General features: G+C 58.5%; 1 protein-coding gene across 1 annotated transcript in view; it reads right to left on the bottom strand.

The window, feature by feature from the left end:
- LHPP (phospholysine phosphohistidine inorganic pyrophosphate phosphatase) overlaps positions 1-20525 on the bottom strand; it is a 129050-nt gene that overhangs the window by 1334 nt on the left and 107191 nt on the right. The window lies entirely within an intron of this gene.

Here is a 20525-nt window from a genome sequence, read left to right as displayed (position 1 = left end):
CTGGACGCGGAGAACAAGGGCAGTGAGGCCACACGATGAGGGCGGGTGTCCATGGGGCCCCCACACCTCATGCGGGGGCTGCAGGCTGAGCCAGGTTCCCAGCAGAAGTGGGATGGAGAGGGGAACTAACAGGACTGCAGCCTTAGTCCCAGGATGGGGCAGGGGCTCGGGGTGGGCTCCTGGGGACGACTCCCGGAGCCTTGACAGTTGCGGGAGCGGCCTAGAGGGCGAGCTATCACCTGGAGTGTGGGGCCCTGGGGACAGGAAGGCACCCCCCCCCAACACTGCTTGTGGGCTGGAGATTGGAGGCAGGGGCAGGGCGGGGGGCCACCCCGGTGCAGCATCCCACGCGGAGGGGCTGCTGCTGGCATCACCCGAAGGTCTGAGCCAAGCACCCTGGACAAGCACGAGAGCACACCCACCCAGTAGTGGGGCTGCCACCTCGGACGCCCCCTGGGAAGAAATGGCTGAAGTGGGTTCTGACAACATCCTAAAAGTCAGGTTGCCCCTTTGGAAAGTTTTGATAGTGAAAAAGCACTTGACCCTAAAACGGCCATCCTGAGCAAAGGCCATGGAATTAAAAGATGCTTGCTCCTTGGAAGGAAAGTTATGACTAACCTAGACAGCACATTAAAAAGCAGAGACATTACTTTGTCAACAAAGGTCCGTCTAGTCAAAGCTATGGTTTTTCCGGTAGTCATGAATAGATGTGGGAGTTGGACCATAGAGAAAGCTGAGCACCAAAGAATTGATGCTTTTGAACTGTGGTGTTGGAGAAGACTCTTGAAAGTCCCTTGGACTGCAAGGAGATCCAACCAGTCCATCCTAAAGGATGGATATTCTTTGGAAGGAATATTCTGAATATTCTTTGGAAGGACTGACGTTGAAGCTGAAACTCCAATCCTTTGGCCACCTGACGTGAAGAACTGACTCATTGGAAAAGACCTTGATGCTGGGAAAGACTGAAGGCAGGAGGAGAAGGGGAGGACAGAGGATGAGACAGTTGGATGGCATCACCAACTCAATGGACATGAGTTTGAGCAAACTCTGGGAATTGGTAATGGACAGGGAGGCCTGGCATGCTGCAGTCCATGGGGTCACAAAGAGTCAGACACCACTGAGCACCTGAACTGAACTGAGCAAAGGCACCTTTTGCGGGGGCTGGAGGGGGGTGAGTTTGCCACGTGGCTTGTGGGATCCTAGCCTCCCTGACCAGGGATCGAACCTGTGCCCCCTACAGTGGCATCGTGGAGTCCTAACCTCTGGACCGTCAGGGGCGTCCCAAGCACATTCTCTTTCAGCCCGGTGGCCTGGAGGCCTTCTGCCCAGGGCTGCTGAGCCCTGAGAGGGGCAGGGATGTGGGAGCGGGAAGTGTGGATGCTCCTTACGACCGAGGAGGCCCGCCTTTGACTCTGCCCTGTCCCCCTCCCCAGGGCCTCTGCTCACTTGCCCACCCTCTTGTATGGGCTGAGGCCACTTCTCTGCCTGCTGCAGCCCTGCCCCCAGGCACAGCCCTACCCATCCCCCATCCTCTTCTCCTTCCGTCCCCGGGGTGGAAGCAGGTGACAAAACGGGGGATCAGAGAGGCTCAGAGACTTGCTCGAGGTCACACAGCAGGGAGGGCAGACCCAGATCTGACCTGGCTTTTCTGACTCCCGGCCTGATTCTGGGTGCCGGAGCCTCCAGGCGTGTGAGTACACATGTTCCTACCCCTCCAGGAAGGCCCCCGTGGGCAGCGCCTCGTCCAAGCAGAGGCCACCTGCAGGTGCCAAGGCCGGCAGGCATGGGCATCGCTCCTGGTCTTCTCAAGTGTGACAAGCACACAACGACCCTCGCCCTTGCCCGCAGATCAGCAACTCTTTCGTCAGTGGAGGTATTTAAAGGATTATTATTTCGCTCTTGCCAGATCCAAACATCTAGTGAACACGGGAATTTAAGACCCAAATTACCCGGTGTTGGTGCTGAAATCCGTGCTTGTTAACTCAAAAAGTACGTGGCACACACTCTGGACAACGGTGTTGGCACCTATTTGTGAGCCACGAGTCCACTCTAGGCAGGCAACACAACAAAAGGGCATCGGCATGTTCACCAAGAACACGTGCTAGAATGTTCCCGGCGTCTTCGGTCATAATAGAAAAAAAGGTGGAAACTGCCCAAATGTCCATCAACAGGGTAGCACGTGCACACGTCCAAGGGCCCAGGACACCACCACCACCCACAGTGAGCCCCCCTCCCCGGCTGCCAGGCTGCCCCCACAGACATCGTGACGGGTGCAAGAAGCTGGGCTCAAGGAACCCAGGCTTGAGTTGGTTCCCTGTTCGTGTCAAGTTCCGGAGTGGGTAATGCCAGTCTCCTGGGCAGAGGCCAGAAGACGGTTTCCTCTTGGGGGATGGGGTGGCAGTGTTCTAGATCCTGACCCAGGTGGTGATTATGGGGGTGGCTCATGGCAGAAAGAGCATCGTACTGTTCACGTTCCGTGCAGTTGACACGCATGTAAAACACATGTAGGGTCACGCTTGAGGTATTTTTACCTTGAAAGTTTAACTAAAAAGTCGCATATAAACTCACATATTCCATGTGTGCATGCTCAGTTGCTTCAGCCGTGTCCTGACTCTGCGACCCCGTGGACTGTGGCCCGCCAGGCTCCTCTGTCCACGGGGATTCTCCAGGCAAGAATCCTGGAGTGGGCTGTCATTTCCTCCTCCAGGGGATCCTCCCGACCCGGGGATCGAACCCGCGTCTCCTGCACCTCCTGTGCTGGCAGGTGGATTCTCGATCACCTGGGAAGCCCAAACTCACATGTAGAGGCGTCTGTTTCCCATCGTGGCGGTTGTTCTCTATGGCCCATGGATCAAACCGTACCAGCAGTCTGTTTTTGTACAGCACTAGAGCTAAGAATGGTTTCCACATATTTAAAAGTTTGTGAAAAGAAGAGAACGCAGAGCACACGGCCCACAAGCCTCGAGCCGCTGCCACTTGGGCCTCCCCAGCAAAGGCTCGTGGGCCCCCGGCTCTGGCCGTCCGCCCTCCAGGGCCCCTCCCTTCCCATTCCCCCAGGGAGGGGAACTCATGGCCTCCCAGTGGGTCTGGGGTCTCTGCAGACAGCCCTTCCTGCAGGAGGGTCTTCCTCCTTGGAACTCAGGGCTCTCCGCCCAGGCCCTCCTAGGGTGCAGACAACCCCTCCCCTGAACATACTGAGGGATGCCCCCCTTGCTCAGGTCTTTTCGAAGCAGGCGGGTGAGGGACTCCTCTCTGGGCAGCTCCCCCTGAGATGGGAGCGGCCTGGCCCAGGGCGCAGCAAGCTGGGCCCTGAGAGATGGAGACGGAGCTCCTGAACGGGCAGCAGACCCACTGCGACAAACCGCCCCTCTGCCTCGGTTTCCTCATTGGTGGGCTGAGCATAGCACAGCTCTACCCCTCACCCACCTGGTGACCACCAGTGAGCTGGCACACCTCCGAGCGTGGAGTCCCTAGCCTCTGGATGGGGGGTGCTCCCGGGAGGCATGCAGAGACACACATGGCTGGAGGGGGCAGGCCCAGAGGCAGATTCGGCACCAAGATCACGGCCAGTGAGGACTCGGCCAGCTGCTGGCAGCAGGCCAGGCAGGGAGACTGGTGGGGGGCAGACAGATGGCACGAACGGATGGAGACCCATCGGCGTGCGAGGTACAGGGAAGACAGTGAGCTGGGTGAGGGGGGGCAGCATTGCAGGGGGTGCCAGGGGGTGGGGCTGGCAGGGAGGCAGGACCCGAGGGGACATCCCGTCACATGCTCAGCCTGTGTGCGCGAGGCTGCGGCTCTACACCGCGCAGAGGGCAGCCCTGAGGCCCAGCTCACTAATGTGTGGGGGTGCCCAGCCCCCACTCAGGAGGAGGCTGTCAGGGAGGGGGATGTCTTCAGGCCATGCCCGCTCAGGTGCTGACACCCGCTGTGCCCTCTCTGTGTGCCCCTCAAAGTCAGATCCCTGACCTTTCTCTCCAACACGATGGGGTGGGGGTGGCGGGCAGAGCGTCCTCAAAGCAGAGTGCAACCTCTTCCAGCAAACACCCCCCCCCACCGAGTCTTCATCTCCCATCCTCACCGGGGTGGCTGGCCCCAGGACTGCTCACCTCGGACCTTCTCCAGCCCCCAGGCCAGGTTCACTGTCCAGTCGAACCAACTCCACCCCGAGGGGGAACAGATGCCTCCTAATGAGATCCTAGGCAGCCCCACGTGGCATGCAGTACAAGCCGAGATGGGTACGCGGCTAATTATGCTTAATTACATATAATTTGAATTCAAGAATCCATTAAAAGAAAGGATTGCATTAGCAGCCAGCCACTGTTTGCCAACACAGAGAGGAAATCGTGGACTTTCATGTCGTAATTACGTGACGCTGCCGTGGGCCGCGGCTGGCTCTCCCGGGGGCCCCAGTCCAGGCCCGCCCGCCCTGAGGCCCCCGACGCTGCTACGCCTGGCCGAACTGGTGGGGAGAAGACTACAGGCTATGCCCGCTGGTGATCTGTGACCCTTGGGGCCTCAAAGAGGTCACACTACAGAAGCTGAACCAAGAAGCCCAGCAGAGACATGCCCTTTGGCAGTGGGAACAGAAGCAGAGGGTGACGGTCAAAGGGGCTGAGAGACACCCCTGGCCTTTGAGCAGGCCCTGCTCAGGCAGCACTGGATGTGCTGGGGAGGAAGGGGGGAGGTGGGAGGACTGAGAGGGGGGAAGACTAAGGGGGTGAGGACTGAGAGGGGGAGGACTGGGGGAGCTGGGGGGAGGACTGAGAGGGGAGGATTGCGAGGCGGGAGGACTGTGACGGGGAGGACTTCAAGGGCTGAGGACTGGGAGGGGGAGGACTTAGAGGCAGGAGGACTGCGAGGCAGGAGGACTGAGAGGGGGAGGACTGGGAGGTGGAAGGACTGAGGGGTGAGGACTGGGAGGAGGAGGACTTGGAGGGGGAGGACTAGGAGGGGGAGGACTGAGAGGTGGAAGGACTGAGAGGCAGGAGGACTGTGAGGGGGAGGACTTGGAGGGGTGAGGACTGGGAGGGGGAGGACTTGGAGGGGTGAGGACTGGGAGGGGGAGGACTGAGAGGTAGGAGGACTGAGAGACAGGAGGGTTGAGAGGGGAGGACTGGGAGGCAGGAGGACTGGGAGGCGGGAGGACTGGGAGGCAGGAGAACTGAGAGGGGGAGGACTGGGAGGCAGGAGGACTGAGGGGGGAGGACTGGGAGGCAGGAGGACTGAAAGGGGGAGGATTGGGAGGCGGGAGGACTGAGAGGGGGAGGACTAGGAGGCAGGAGGACTGGGAGGTGGGAGGACTGAGGGGGGAGGACTGAGAGGCGGGAGGACTGAGAGGCGGGAGGACTGAGAGGCGGGAGGAGTGAGATAGGAGTAGAGAAGAGACCGACGGGCAGACAGGGACACACGCACCCGGGAAAAGAGGACGAGGAGGGAGGAGAGAGAAAGCGAGTCAGACAGAGAGAAAGAAAACAGAGGGAAAAGGGGGGAGACAGCAGGGGGCAGAGAGACCCTCGGGTGGGGAGCAGAGAGGGACAGGTGGAGGGAGGAAGGTAAGAAAGAGAAACGGAACACGGAAGCGTGGTGGAGCAGACACCAGAGTCCCCGAGTCCCTCTCCCCCCTGGGGGTTTAGGAGAGGCCCCTCTCTGTACCCTGAGGCTCGGCTGGGGCCCCCACGGGGGTCGCAACTGCAGCAGCCCTCCACCTCAACGACCTCCTCCCAAGTGGGGCCGCCCCAGGCCCACGGAGGGCGGGCTCCCTGCTCTCTTCCCAGCCGGCGTCTCTTCACTTCCTGTGGCCTCGGTTTCCTCATCTGTAAGGTGGGCGTGTGGTCCGGCGCATGGGGTCACTGAGAATGAAGCACCTGGCACCTCGCCTGCACCCAGGGGCCCCTTGAGGGGAGGCTGGCTTCAGCAGCTCAGCCTTTGCCCTCTGCCCTCCCCGAGCCCACGGTCCAGTCCCACATTCAAAGTCGTGACCAGGGCTGAGAACGGAAGGACAGGGTGTGGGGTCTGAGGGAATTTGGGAGGGGATATGTAATCCGCCTGGCAATGCAGGAGACGTAAGAGACACGGGTTTGATCCCTGGATCAGGAATATCCCCTAGAGGAGGGCATGGCGACTCATTGCAATATTCTTGCCTGGAGAATCCCATAGACAGAGGAGCCCAGCGGGCTACAGTCTATAGGGTCTCACAGTCGGACACGACTGAAGCGACAGCGTGGCACTGAATGTGGGGATCAAGGAAGCTTCTAGAAGAAGGGGCATTAGGCTAGATCCCGGTCCCTGCCATCCATGTGAGCATGGCCCTCAGGTCATTCTCCGAAGTTGGAAGCAGAGGCAGGTTCCCTGGGTGGCTGTGGGCTGAGGGGAAGTGGGTGCCTCTGCCCTCCCAGGCTCCTGTGTGTGGGCGGTGTCCAGGAGTCTCCGGTTGAGTCCCTCCGGTCCCCCAGCTGGGGACCATGCAGATCCTCTCTCCTCCCCAGCTCCCACCTCTCTCTGGGTAAACTCCCTATTGCCCACATCACAGCCCAGCTCCTCAGCAGAGCAGACAAGTCTGTCCTAACGGGGTGTCCTCTCAGTCGCCCTAAGTCCAGAGCCCACCCCTCTTCAGACAGTCCATGCTCTCCCACACCTCTGTCCACACTATGTCCCAGAAAGGCACGATCGCCAGGTCCTGCTCCACCTGCAAACTCCTACTCATCCTTCAAAGCCTCACCCACCGGCTCCCGTCTCCAACTCTATGCTCCGTAGCAAGCTGCTCTCTTTTCTGAGCACCCAGAACTTGCCCCCCTGCCCCCAACTCTCATACCATGCTGGCTGAGCACCAGCTGACCTGAGCTGCCTAGAAGGAGGGGCCGGGCTTCCTGCCCCGGTGACCACCCACATGGGCCACACAGGCACCCAGGGAGGATCTGCCAACCAGTAAACGAACAAGGCCCCCACCCAGACGGGCACCCCGCCTTCTAGTTATTCCGCCCCTCACGCCCCGTGAGCGAGAGGAGGAGGCAACGGCAGAGGCAGAGAACAAGGCTAATCTGTGTCGGCCTGGACAGCTTCACAGGGCCCATCTTTGTACCGGCCCACCAAACATGGCGGCTGGCCGCCCAGCAGAGGAGCCCAGCAGGCACAGTCGCCACGCCCGCCTCCTCCTCCCTGGTTCCGCTGACCAAGGGGACCTCCCTGTGACATTCTCAAGGACACAGGGCCACCCGCCCCCACCCTCCCCCACCCCCCAGCCCGGTCTGCTCCAGGACAGGGCTGGGCAGAGACCAGAGGCCATGGTGCTGCCCGTACTGGGCGTGGCGTGCGTCCTTGTCTGGATGGTTTTGGAAGCACTGGCCGCACCCCGGGTGGCCAAGGGCTGGGCGCTAGGGCAGGCTGGCCGGTCACGTGGATTCGAGGAACCGGGCCCTGGCTCCAGGGCGAGTGACCCAGCCGAGGCTGACGCCAACTCCGGGCTGTGCTGACGGAGTTGGAAGAAAAGGGCAGAGAGGGCCTTGATTTGTGGGCCGGAGGTGACAAGGCGGAGCCAAGGGTGTCTTTCCAGCTGAGCCGCTGGAGTCCAAGACCCCGGGGGCCTGAACGCCTGTTCCTAAGATGGTACAGGCCAGCGCGTGGCCTCCTGTAGACGCCAGGGGGTGCATGCCGGGACCTGCTTCCAGCTGCCCTCGCCCACTTTCTTCTGAGGGCAGGTGATGAGATCCCCATCACCGGCCATGGTCCAAAGATGGATGGGGCTTCTCGCAGTCCACCTGCTGGCCCAGGATGCTCGCCGTCCAGAGAGCAGTTTGCTAGGACCCAGAGGGGCAAGCCAGTGATCCCCGGCCTGCGCCGGCTGCTGGCAGGTGTGACCTCACGGTGGGGCGGCCCGGGAGGGTGCTCCTGGCCACAGATCTCAGAGGTGGGGTGGGGTGAGCCCAGACCCAGGCTGACACCCCAGGCACCCGGTTTAGTCCTGCTGTGGATGGAGAAACTGAGGCAGGAGCTGGTCTCTGCAGAGCCTGAGCCTGGAGCCTGCCAAGAGCCGCCGAGCCCTCCTTCACATCAGGACTCCGACTCTCCCTGCTTGCAAGGAAGGCACCTCGGAGACGAGGACCCCCGCCCTCCGTCATCCTGCCTGGACGGCTTGTGGGCTCCAGGCGTGGATCCCTGACCTCACTCAGAAACCAGCCCGGGCCTCAGGCGTGTGTGTCAGAGCCCCACCCGCCACACCCTTGGCTTCCCCGGCCTCTGGGTCCCCCACTGCCCGCCCTCCGTCTCCCCTGTTTGGGCCCAGCCTCGGTGGAGCAGAGCAGCCTGGAGCCCCCCTCGCCCCTCCTCCAGCCCCTCGGTCACCCAACCCGCTCATGCAGACGGTGGAGGGGCCCCCTCTGGACACCTTAAAATCACATGGTGGGTAATATACTGAAATAAAAACCCAGGCTTAGACAGTCCTGGCCTCAGGCCCCTCTGAGGACCTCCCGGGGCTCCCTGGCCTGAAGGCAGATGGCGACACACTTCTACTGACTGAGCCTCCCCGAGGTCAGAGCTCTGCTGGAGGGTGGGGGTGGAGGAATGCCCCAGGGGCCTTCTTTCCTGGCAGGTGCCTGGGCCTCCCCTGTCCGTCTGGCTGTCTGCTCCTCTGTAAGGGGCAATGGGGTGGGGTGGGGAGGAAAAGCTTCCCCCAGAGTATCCCCTCCCCATGGAGGCTTTGTGTAAATGACAAAGAGGTGCACCCAGGTGAGCCAGGCCCCTTGGGGACCCAACTGTGGAGCCTGGAGCTGACATCACAGGGGGATGGGCAGGGGCACAGCGGGTTGGCTGCCTCCCCTGACCCTCCCTGCAGCCTCTGCTTGTAGGAGGATCTAAAGATGGGGGAGGGTCCCGGGCCCACCAGCTGGAAGACATCGGCTGTGCGTGTGCACATGTGGGCTGGGGCGGGAGAGGGGCGCGCAGGGGTGCCCCCCAGAGAGAAGAGAGGGTCACACCTGTGTTGAGCACCTTGCAGCCTCGGCCATTTCCCGGACGCCCCCTCTCCTTCAGGCATGTGGCGCCCCAGGGCCCAGAACCCCACTCAGGATGGCTGAGCCCTTCTCCCACTGGGAAGGACCAGGAGTCTCTCCCACCAGGAGGAGGCATTGCTGGACCTGGTGTGTGAACTGAGGCTGCAGAGGAACCTGCCACTGACTCGAGGGCCCACCTCGCCCGCAGGCAGGTTCCAGGATGCAGGCAAAGCTCCCCAGGCTGGGGGCATGAGTGAGCCACAGACACTGCACCACAAGGCCAGGGGGATAGCTGGGCACCGGACCCGCGGCTGCTTTGGGCGGGCTTCGAGGAGCACCTCCCATGTTCCCTGCACGACGGCCCATGATTGGGGGTTGGGGTGGGGGAGCCTGCCCACAGTCACTGGCAGGGAATGGCAGCACTGGGACCTCAATCCTGTGTGTCCGGATTTAAACACAGGCTCTCACTCTAGTGATTCTGCCCTTGGCACACGGGACAGACTGTGCGTCTGGGAATCGCTGATGTGCCGGCTGATCTCCGGCCAGGCCAAGAGGCCCGTGGGCAGGGGTGCACCCCGGCCTCTGGGTTAGCCCCCGGCCGGAGGTGGGCCCCAGGAAGGGTCTGCTACCTTTGACTAACGCCCAGAGGACAGCAGGGTGTTTGTGAGACACCAATGAGGGAAAGAATGGCACGGTCCACCCTGGAGCTGCAGAGCACCACCCTGCCCCCCACCCCTCATGGCAGACCCCAGAACTCCTGAGCTGGGCCTGCGGCGCCCAGTGCCCAGGCCAGGCCTGTTTCACCCAGGAGGAACCAGGCAGAAGGCAGTGGGGGTCCGAGCCGTGGACCCTGGCATCCGCCCTGGGGCCCCTCTGCCCGCAGGAAGGAAATGGGCCTGTTTATGGGTGTTTCAGCCTGGTGGTACCTTTTCAACCAGAACTGACCCGATGCGCTAGCTGTTTCCTGTGAGGTTCTCCCTGCCCAGTGGCTGTGGGCACCTGGCGTGCTGAGAACCGAGTTGGGGCGTGCAGACGTGAGTGGGTGGTGCCGCATGGCCGCCCGCTGGCCCGTTCGCAGACTCGAGAGGCTTCCTCATGCTGACAAACGAGGTCCCCTGACCTCCAACCCTGGCCGGAGCCCCTGCCTCAGCCTTTGCCCGATGCATAAGCACAGCGAGGCCAGAGTCACAAACCGGGGACCCCTGGATGTGTCCGGGTGGGGCCCACGTAAGAGTGTTTCAAGAACAGGAGCTGGCAACTTGACTTCGGTTGAAAATCTGAAAGACTCCTAACCCTGGGCTGGGGATTCCATAGGCAAGGCCAGCGGATACCGCGTGGCAGCCGCTCCCTAGAGTGGGCGAGCGGCTTCTGGTTCACCACACTCCCCACCACTCCCTATCGTCTCCCCATTTTTAGACCAGGCCCAGTCCCCTCCACCACATTTCCTCCCTGCCCGCGGGAGTCTCTGAATTTGCTGCCCTGCCCCAGCATCGCTGGCTTTCCGGGACTCATTTCTCAAGGAACAAGCCACCTCCTCCAGGAAGCCTTCCCTGAAGCCTTGCCCCCGGCCCTCGTCTCAGTTAGGTGCCCCTTCTGTGCTCTGTGGTCAACCTGTGTTGACCCCACTGGAGCACTGGTTACATTCTGCTGCAGTGTCTGGTTGCCTGGGTGACGCTCCCTCCAAATCCTGAGCTCCCTGAGGTCAGGGGCATCCCTATGGTGGCTGTCTGCTGGGAGCTGGCAGAAACAGGAACAATCAGCCAACTGCCTGAGCAGACAAGCAAGGGGCCTCCTTCCTTCTGACCATTGGGAGCTGCATGTCCTCGCCAGGCATCTGGCTCCCTGTGAGCCTGAACTGCCTAGAAACCTGGGCGTGGGGGCCAGTCCGTCCCCAAGGCCATGAGGCAGGAAGGCAGGTGTCTGAGGCTCCGGGCCCGGGAGTCCCGCCCGGCCTCACTGTCCCGCCCCTTCCGTGGGGCACACGCAATCTGGATCCTCACCTTCGTGGGGAGGCTCACTGCCCAGCCCCCGAGCGCCAGGCCATGGAGAGCTCCCTTCTGGAGAAGCGTTCACCAGAATGAACCCTCTCCCACAAACCCAGGCTCTCAGAGGCATAAACGTGTCACCATGAACGCGACACTGCTAGCGGCCAGTGTCACTGAACCCGAAGTGGCAAGCCCCCTGCGCCCACCCAGGCCTGCAGAGCTCTGCGTCTTCACACTAAGCAGGCTCCGACACCCGAGGGCAGGGACCATGCTGCAGGCGTGGGTGCTGGACGCAGAGGCTCACAGAAGCTGGGGGCTGCACTAGTAACCACGAGGGGTCCGAGGTGTCGGGCAGGCGCCCGCCCTGTGCTTCCCCACTCCCGGCAAGCCTAAATCCAGTCTCCTTCACGTGGCCCACGAGGTTGCCCCAGAGCCCACCAGCGACACCTTCCTATAACCCCCCAGCTCGGTGTCCACACACTCACGTTCCCCAGCTGTCCATGTCACTGCCTAGAACATGCTCTCGTGCTCCCTCCTTTTTGTAAAGTCTGACTCAGAAAGAACCGTGCCCCCCCCCCCCGCCACCAAGGTCTCTGGGACCCATCCTACCCCCTTGATGAGTGAATGAACACCCACTCAGCCTCGGAGACACGGGGAATCCACTTGGGACCTTTGAGAGTCATGGGAAGCGCACCCCAAAGAGGGTGGCTCTGTCAACGGAGCAGGCAGAGCTCCTTGGCACGCAGGGAACCCCCAGGGCACCCCAAGTCAGGCTTGAGCAGTTAGCCATCACACACACCCCCTGTGACTCCCACACGTTGTCAAGCAGCGAGTGTGGTTTCTCTCTCCTTTCCTCTTTTCCGGTCCCAGAAGACACATCTCAGGTCTGACCCTAGAGGCCCCCAATTACAACCACACCTGGGCCAGGGCAAGGGAGAGCCGGAGGGTGCCTGCTGGGCTGGTCAGAGGGTGCCTAACCCCGGCTCTGGACTAGGCTGGCCCTGACTGCTGTGTGGCCTTGAGGAAACACTCGGAGCCCCGCATCTCTCGTGAGTGGATCTGGAAAGACCCCCTCCCAGGGCTGTGGGGGAGAGGCAGAGGGAAGATGCTTGGAGGGCAGGGACGGCGGACGCGTGGTCTGGGGGGGTGGCTGGCCAGCAGGCGCTGGATGGGGAGGGTGAAGAGCCCTTGCAGGCTGCTCTAACCCAAGGGGAGGGGCAGAGCCCACAAGGTGGGCGTGAGATGCTCACATCGGGCTTGGTGTCTGGAGAGCCGCAGCCACCTGCGGAGAATGTCCCAAGGACCACGGATCCTGGGGGGGACCCTCCCCAGGGTGCGGCCAGGCCGCAGGGGACAAGCGCCACGTTCCTGCTCGGTGGGGCCGAGGCAGCGCTTGCAGAGACGCTGGGTGACTGTGCCTGGGCACCCTAGGACTCCTTGGGGAGGGAAGGGGGAGCCCCTGGGGGAGGCTGAACCAGCCAGTGCCCCGAAGCCTGCCCTTGGGGCCCTTGTCTCCAAGCTGACAGGATGCTCCGTTCATAATATTGTTCATAATAGTGACAGTCACTGAGGCCCTCTCCCCTGGGGGACTCACACGGGAACGTACGGTGCTGCAGCTGCTGTGGTCTGTGCAGCAACCCAGGAGATAGGCGCTACTGCCCCTATCTTACAGCTGACAAAGTGGAGGCTCAGAGAAGGCAAGTGGCCTGCCTGGGGTCACACAGCAGTGCTGAGAGGGCCCCTCTGCCTTCCTTCCCAACCTGCCGGAAGCACTGTCCGAGCCCCACCAGGAGCCAGGGGGCTGGGCTAGCAGGTGGTGGACAGGGGGCCCACCCTCCGGCAGACGAGACCCTGGCAGCTGTTCAGAGTGTTTTGATAAAAACATGGGGAACACCTGGTGTGTGTTTAGATTAAAACCAGCTGGCCCAGCCCCTATGATGGGCTCTCCGATGGCTGGATCTCCCGGGAGGTCACTCCCTGCCTCCCCAACACATGCCACCCGTCTCCTCCTCTGGAGGCTAGACCGGGCCAGGGAGTCCCCGTGGCCAGCACAGCTGGCCCTCAGCCTGCACCCCCCAGGCCCTGGTTCTCATGAGGCGGTCCTTGATGGAGGGCACCCATACCCCACTCCCCTTGAAAGGTGAGGAAATCGAGATTTGGGATGGGTGAGGAGGAACTTGCCCAGAGCTCATGGAGGAGCAGGGCTCGAACCCAGAAGCCCTGTCCTGTCCGTTAGCTCAGGAGGGAAGTCTCCAAAGGTGATGGGCCAGGCTGAGCCTCCCGGCTGCTGCTCAGGGACCAGCGTGCGGAGCTCTCATTCCATAGAGCGTGCAGTTTCATCAGCTCCATGCCCCACCCCGGGGGCTCACGTGGGACACTTCACCTACTTTGTTGAGTGTGTGCCACTTCAAAGGGTTAAGACTGGAACCTCACAAACCAGGAGGTCCAGCAGCCAAAGGCAGCTCGAGGTGCTCACGAGCATCAGAGCCAGCAGGCTTAGGTGAAATCAGAGCAGGACACCCTGCACGCCCAGAACAGCCAGAGGGGCAGCAGGGAGGGCTGGCAGCACACGAGCAGGGGGCTTCTCTCACCAGCAAGGGACGTGTGAATGGCTGCGGCATCCAGAAAACACTCGGCAGACACAGCATTTCCTAACGCTAAACACACGAATGGGGTGACCCTGGGATTCCACCGTGGGTGCGTGCCTGAGAGAAACGGTCCCGTGGCCACCAAGAGACGTGGACAGGAACGTTCCATCGGCCCTGTGCAGAGCGACCCCGAGCAAGAAACAACCCATGTCCATCAATCGCAGAATGAAGAACTGTGGGCCAATCATACAATGAAACAACATACATCAGTGAGAAAGGCTCCCAAAACGCAGGACAACATGTATGAAACAAAGGGTTGAGTTTTTGGTGTTTTGTTTTTTTTTTTCAATTGTCCCAGGTAGACTAGAAAGACACACAGTGACGTTTAGGACAGTGTCAGAAACTTGAGTTTGAACCAAACAATGTCGGGACTTCCCGGGTGGTCCAGAGGCGAAGATGCCATGCTCCCAATGCAAGGGGCCCAGGTTCAAAACCTGGTCAAGGAACCAGATCCCACATGCTGCAACTATGAGTTCACAAGCCACGCTAAAGATCACGCGTGCCACCAAGTAGGACCGGTGCGGCCATATAAATAGGTAATTTTTAAAAAAAGTACCCTTATCCTCAATGGTGAAAAATTGAAAGCATTTCCCCTAAAGTCAGGAACAAGACAAGGGTGTCCACTTTTACCACTACTATTCAACATAGTTCTGGAAGTTTTGGCCACAGCAATCAGAGCAGAAAAAGAAATAAAAGGAATCCAAATTGGAAAAGAAGAAGTAAAACTCTCACTGTTTGCAGATGACATGATCCTCTACATGGAAAACCCTAAAGACTCCACCAGAAAATTACTAGAGCTAATCAATGAATATAGTAAAGTTGCAGGATATAAAATCAACACACAGAAATCCCTTGCATTCCTATACACGAATAATGAGAAAGTAGAAAAAGAAATTAAGGAAACAATTCCATTCACCATTGCAACGAAAAGAATAAAATACTTAGGAATATATCTACCTAAAGAAACTAAAGACCTATATATAGAAAACTCTAAAACACTGATGAAAGAAATCAAAGAGGACACTAATAGATGGAGAAATATACCATGTTCATGGATTGGAAGAATCAATAAAGTGAAAATGAGTATACTACCCAAAGCAATTTACAAATTCAATGCAATCCCTATCAAGCTACCAGCCATATTTTTCACAGAACTAGAACAAATAATTTCAAGATTTGTATGGAAATACAAAAAACCTCGAATTGCCAAAGCAATCTTGAGAAAGAAGAATGGAACTGGAGGAATCAACTTGCCTGACTTCAGGCTCTACTACAAAGCCACAGTCATCAAAACAGTATGGTACTGGCACAAAGACAGACATATAGATCAATGGAACAAAATAGAAAGCCCAGAGATAAATCCACACACATATGGACACCTTATCTTTGACAAAGGAGGCAAGAATATACAATGGAGTAAAGGCAATCTCTTAAACAAGTGGTGCTGGGAAAACTGGTCAACCACTTGTAAAAGAATGAAACTAGATCACTTTCTAACACCGCACACAAAAATAAACTCAAAATGGATTAAAGATCTAAATGTAAGACCAGAAACTATAAAACTCCTAGATAGAGAACATAGGCAAAACACTCTCAGACATAAATCACAGCAGGATCCTCTATGATCCACCTCCCAGAATTCTGGAAATAGAAGCAAAAATAAACAAATGGGACCTAATTAAAATTAAAAGCTTCTGCACAACAAAGGAAAATATAAGCAAGGTGAAAAGATAGCCTTCTGAATGGGAGACAATAATAGCAAATGAAGCAACTGACAAACAACTAATCTCAAAAATATACAAGCAACTTATGCAGCTCAATTCCAGAAAAATAAACGACCCAATCAAAAAATGGGCCAAAGAACTAAATAGACATTTCTCCAAAGAAGACATATGGATGGCTAACAAACACATGAAAAGATACTCAACATCCCTCATTATTAGAGAAATGCAAATCAAAACCACAATGAGGTACCACTTCACACCAGTCAGAATGGCTGTGATCCAAAAATCTGCAAGCAATAAATGCTGGAGAGGGTGTGGAGAAAAGGGAACCCTCCTACACTGTTGGTGGGAATGCAAACTAGTACAGCCACTATGGAGAACAGTGTGGAGATTCCTTAAAAAATTGCAAATAGAACTACCGTATGACCCAGCAATCCCACTGCTGGGCATACACACCGAGGAAACCAGAATTGAAAGAGACACATGTACCCCAATGTTCATCGCAGCACTGTTTATAATAGCCAGGACATGGAAACAACCTAGATGTCCATCAGCAGATGAATGGATAAGAAAGCTGTGGTACAGATACACAATGGAGTATTACTCAGCCATTAAAAAGAATTCATTTGAATCAGTTCTGATGAGATAGATGAAGCTGGAGCCAATTATACAGAGTGAAGTAAGCCAGAAAGAAAAACACCAATACAGTATACTAACACATATATATGGAATTTAGAAAGATGGCAATGACGACCCTGTATGCAAGACAGGAAAAAAGACACAGATGTGTATAACGGACTTTTGGACTCAGAGGGAGAGGGAGAGGGTGGGATGATTTGGGAGAATGGCATTCTAACATGTATACTATCATGTAAGAATTGAATCGCCAGTCTATGTCTGACGCAGGATACAGCATGCTTGGGGCTGGTGCATGGGGATGACCCACAGATATGTTATGGGGAGGGAGGTGGGAGGGGGGTTCATGTTTGGGAACGCATGTAAGAATTAAAGATTTTAAAATAAAAAAAATAAAAAACTAAAAAAAAAAAAACAAAAACGTACCCTTGAGTTCCCAGGCAGCCAAGGCAAAGAGGGAAATCGAGTTTGCAGAGAAGCAGACGACTGTTCATGAGAGACAACCATTCCAGCAGCAGAGACCAGGAGGGTCTTGGCCCTGCCCATGTGGGGGCTTGCGTGGCCTCAAGCACAGCAGGGACCCAGCAGTGGGTGGGGAGGTGGGGGTCTGCAGGAGCTGAGAAAGGCCTTCTTCCCGGATGAGCGGACCTCTAGCCACCTCCCTCCAAGTGGCTGTTGTGTGGCTCCAAGACTGGCTCAACCTGGTCCCCTGACTTCCCAATGTCCTGTTCAGTAGGTCGCTGGCTTGTTCAGCCAAGGGTTTCCCAAACTAGTCCCACTTGCTCCCGAGTTCCCGCCTGGACACCCCGAGTTCAGAGAAGTCCCTTCTCCTCTTTGGACTTTGGATTCTCCGCTCATAAAACCTGGGGGTTTCAGCTGACCCTCCTGGCTCTCTAGCTCCTTTCTCCCACATGGGGGTGGACAGCCCACCTTAGGGGCTGACAGGCGACCGAGGCAGATGCTGACCTGGGACAGATGAGGTGGGGGGTGGGGGTGAGCAGGCTGGTGCAGCACAGGCAGCTGGGGGCGGTCCCAGGAGCCAAGCGGAGCTTTAGAGCCTGGGGTTCTTCACGGGGCTTCCCTGGTGGCTCTGACGGTAAAGCGTCTGCTTGCTGTGCAGGAGACCCGGGTTCGATCCCTGGGTTGGGAAGACCCCCTGGAGAAGGAAATGCCAACCCATTCTAGTGTTCTTGCCTGGAGAATCCCATGGATGGAGGAGCCCGGTGGGCTACAGTCCATGGGGTCGAAAAGAATCAGACACGACTGAGCGACTTCACTTTCCCTTTTTGCTTTATTAACGAGCTCCATGCATGGATTTTCCTGCTCAGTTCCAACCGTGCACATCGCGGGTCTCGCAGGGCACCTGCAGGGTGGGGTGGCAGTCGCTCCCTCCCTGGGCAGCCTGCTGCGTGCCCTCCCCGTTCACTCGGCCTGCCCGGGGTCCCTGCATGCACGGGATGCCCCTCCAAGCTGGCTAAGGGGGACCCCAGGCCTCACATGCAGGGGACTCGCTCCATCGTGAGGGGACAGCTGGCCCTGTTAAATGAGACCGCAAATGAAACACGGGATGCCGGGTGCCGAGCGCTCATGTGCTGTGCTCTGAGGGCCCCCCGAGTCAATCACCTGTCACCTTCTAACCACAATCAGGAGCCTCCAGCACAAACAGGGCGGAAGAAGGCAAGACTTGCCTCCAGCTCGCTCGGGACCTGCTCCCGGGGTCAGCTGCCCAACCCGTGCCACGGCCTGGTCTCCCCCCGCCCCTGAGCTCGGAGCATGGGCTGCTCTTGTGAAAAGTCGGGGGAAGGAGACCCTCCCGGTCCCAAGGCCGGCAGGGGCCACGGTGGGGAGCACTCCTGTGTGTGCTCCTGGAGGGAGCACTTCGCACAGGGGCCCTGCGTGAGGGTCCACATCTACCGGGGCAGGTGACTTCACCTTGTCCCTGCGAGACCCAGACAGGACACTGCATGCTGGGAGTGGAAGTCAGCGTGGGCTTGGGGTGACGAGGCGGGGTGACGGCCACCACGGACAGACGCCAGGGGCACCAAAAGGGCCAAACCATCCCAGGCAATCATCACGAAACGCTTCCAGGGGCTGCTCGCTGAGATGCACGCACATGTTCACAACAGCTGTCCCCCGTAGAGGGCGGGGAGGTGCCCATGGACGGCAGCCCTGCCTCTGGGACAGGCCCCCGTCCCCCTGTCCCCCTGCATGTGGCAGGCGTGCGGTCTCTCCATTTGTCCTGACGCATCCTTCCTGAGGCACAGACTACGCTACTTAGCCGCCCTCCTCCCCGGGGACGCAAGCGGACAGCCCTCTGTTGGAGGTCACGTGGCTGAAGATGTTAAGATCCATAAAAAGGATTAACGGCTTCAGTCCTGTTCCTGGAAACCTTCCCTAAGAACTTCATCCTTTCCTAAGAACTTCTTCCCCAAGGAACCTCTTACAGAGTCTGGCACGAGGACGGTTTTCAGAAAAAGTGAGCTGAATCGAAGGACAAAAGCTACAGGTACAAGAGGAACCAGTCCAAACCAGTCAAACCGCAGGGGGAGCACTTAAGTCTAGTATGTTCGATCTGCTCCGTAAAATAAGATGCTGCTGTGGACATCGGTCAGGGGAGGGGAGAGGGACGCACACACGTGACCACGGCTACCAAGGGGGCTGGCGGGAACCCAGAGGCAATGAACAGCCATCTGAGCGTGGGGGGATGACGGCTGGGACCGTTCCTCCCAGATCCCTTGGAGGCTGCAGTAAAGCTGTCTTAATAAAGCTTATAATAAGAAAAGCAAATGTTCTAGTTTGGTCTTGCCACTGCTTCACTGGTGGTATTAAGGAGGCTGGATAGTCAAGGGTATGCTCCAGACCAGCCAGATATAATAAGAGGCACGGCGACTCCCCTAGGTCCAGCAACTCACCCCCCATGGGAGGGACAGTCCTGGCCAGCCCTAATCTTGGGGCCAGAGCCGGGCATGGCAAATGCCACCAGCTCTGTAGCTCGTATCCATTGACTGCAGAGGATTTCCAGGTGGGCCGAGGTAACCTTGGGGCCGGAGGTACCTGCAATAGCCAACAAATGCCACTTGGGGCTGGCCTTACCCTGGAGCCTCTGCCCACCTGCCCACAGTGTCAGAGAGGCCTGAACCCACTGCCCTGGGGAGAGGGAGCCCTGGGGGTCCGCCCAGCACATCCTCGGTGGCACCTCCTTGAGGTCCAGCTGGCAAAGACATCACATCTTACACCCTGGAGACGAGGACACAGGAGAGTAAGGGGTTTGCTTCAGGCCACATGACCAGCATGTGGTGGGGCTGGGACTCAGATTCTGCCTCCAACGCTGGCATCTTCCCCATACCCAGTGGATGGAACAGCCCCAAACATGGTAAATCCAACCCCGAGCCCAGGAGCTGGAGGGACTTTAGGGTACAGCCGCTTCATTTCTCAGGTGAAGAAAACTGAGGCCCAGGGTGGGGTGGACCCCGGCTTGAGACAGTCCCTGGGAGGCTGCACTGAGATGGGATGGGCTGCCCTCCCAGAGAGCTAAGCCAGCTCCCCCCGCACTCCGAGCCCCGGGCAGAGGGGGGTCCTGGGCTCCCTTCCTGCCAAGACTCTCACGCACCTGCACTTACAGGGCAGGGGCCGGGCATCAGGGAGTGGGCACCAACGGGGAAACTGAGGCATGGGCTGGCGCAGGCCAGGAGTGAAACAGTGGAGAGCCAGGCGCCCCTTGCCCATGTTGATTTAGCGTCTTCCACCCTGGCCGGGTTCCCCAAAAAAGCTGATGGATGCCACTTATTCATCACAGTCCAGACGGCACCTCGTAAATGGGCGAAGCCGCCCACTAAGGGGGGCCATTCATTCTGGCCCTCGGGGATGCCAGCCTGCCGGGGGTGGTGTGCCCCACACTGGGCCGATTGTGCGGGCAGGGACCCCGTCCAAGCTGCCCCGGCTCCTGGCGGGCCGCCGAGCCCTGGACGGTTCCGAGATGGAACCCTGTTTTCTTCAGATTCATCTCCAGCCCGGGAGGGCGAGGGGCTCCTCCAGAACACTCACTCAACACTGCTCTGATGTCCCTCAGACCCTGGTCCTGCCCCACGATTTACTGGGAAGTCACAAGCCAGCCCCAGTAAGACAGCCCTTTGGCCTGGGAGCTTCCTTTGTGGCTCAGCTGGTAAAGAATCTGCCTGCAATGAGGGAGATCTGGGTTAGATCCCTGGGTTGGGAAGATCCCCTGGAGAAGGGAAAGGCCACCCACTCTAGTATTCTGGCCTGGAGAATTTCATGGACTGTACAGTCCATGGGGTCGCAAAGAGTCGGACACGACTGAGTGACTTCCACTCACTCACTTGGCCTGAGAGCAACTACCACCTGGCTGTGGGCGGGGATGGTGGCAGTCCTCCAGAACTCTGGCTCAGGGATCTTCAAGGGGGTGCTGTCTCCTTTATGGATGGGGTGGGGGTACCTGGCCAAGGGCAGCGGTTTAGGCTCAGGATTGTGAGGCCGCGGTGCTCCCCGGGTATGGGGCAGGCCAGTGACCCGTCTTCTCTTTTAGCC

The sequence above is a fragment of the Ovis canadensis genome, chromosome 22 (assembly GCF_042477335.2).
Source record: "Ovis canadensis isolate MfBH-ARS-UI-01 breed Bighorn chromosome 22, ARS-UI_OviCan_v2, whole genome shotgun sequence".
NCBI classification, from domain to species: Eukaryota; Metazoa; Chordata; class Mammalia; order Artiodactyla; family Bovidae; genus Ovis; species Ovis canadensis.
Note: the sequence above shows the minus strand (reverse complement) of the source record. Positions and strands in the feature narration are given on the sequence as shown.